An 830-nucleotide genomic window follows, 5' to 3' on the forward strand; every position below is an offset into this window, starting at 1 on the left:
CCAGTCCTTCTCCTCCTGCCTCTCCATCATTTCCAGGACTCTTAGAGAAACATTAGTTTGTCCTGTTTAAACCCACTCTGCTCTGACGTATGAAGGTAACGACACCTCAGTGAGATGGAGCTTTTCTCCAGCCCTCTGCGTGTTTTTACTGCTCTTTCTCCTTTTTTTTACCCATATTCCTCTTCAAGCACAGCCCTGCACCTTCCCTCTCTCCCCTACTCCCTCAGGTCTCCTGCTCTCCTCTTCTCCTCTCTCCTCTCCTCACCTGCCCTCCTCCCCCTCCTCTCTCTGGTTTTCTTGTGTTGTCAGACACAGATTTATTCTGCCTCTGATGCGTGTAGAGCACAGGAGTGTGAGTGAGTGGGTGGGGGCGGGTGGTGGGCAGGGTCAGTGTGTGTATGTGTTTGTGATGCTGATGCTGATGGTGTGTGTGTGTACAATAAGAGATAAGATCATGGCTCCCTGGGGGCTTGTTTGGCCCTGTACCCGATCCATCAAACACCAGCTCCAAGTGCCAAGGTCAACTCTAATGAGCATTTTCTGGGGTCTTATTCTCCACGCTGAAACCCGCCTGCCTCCATCACACACACACACACACACACACACACACACACACTGAGCTCGGACACATACCTGCTTCACTGCAGTGAATCCCTGGTAGACATTTTACCCAGGAATCAAAAGGATGCTCTGTTAGAGAAGGACAGAAAGACCAATTTCTCAGAGAAAAATGACCTGAGATGAGTGATGTGCACGTCATGTGTGCACGGGGAGCAGACCTGAACCACAGAGGAGCAGGCACCAAAAAAAAAAAAAAAAACCCCAGCAGA

Source organism: Cynoglossus semilaevis, chromosome 14 (assembly GCF_000523025.1).
Source record: "Cynoglossus semilaevis isolate Cse_v1.0 chromosome 14, Cse_v1.0, whole genome shotgun sequence".
Classification (NCBI taxonomy): domain Eukaryota; kingdom Metazoa; phylum Chordata; class Actinopteri; order Pleuronectiformes; family Cynoglossidae; genus Cynoglossus; species Cynoglossus semilaevis.